Raw genomic sequence first — 265 nt, 5'->3', positions numbered from 1 at the left:
TACAGTGCGTCCGTGCCAAAGGGAGTCATTTGTTTTGGAGAAATGAAAAGGAGACAAAAAAATTAAGTTAATAAAGAGAAGGAAGTCATCTGTTTAGAAAAGTGCAAGATTATATATAATTTCCTCTCTTTTTTGTAGGCTAAGAAAACAACTCTTCGTCATGGTGCTCTCCCAAAAAAAAAAAAAAAACCAAAATCAGTCAATACATTTTTTATTCAATCTCATCCTTACAAATATTTGATTATATATTAATGCTTAAAAAGAA

Source organism: Arachis ipaensis, chromosome B10, assembly GCF_000816755.2.
Source record: "Arachis ipaensis cultivar K30076 chromosome B10, Araip1.1, whole genome shotgun sequence".
Lineage (NCBI taxonomy): Eukaryota > Viridiplantae > Streptophyta > Magnoliopsida > Fabales > Fabaceae > Arachis > Arachis ipaensis.
This window is presented reverse-complemented; position numbering follows the sequence as displayed.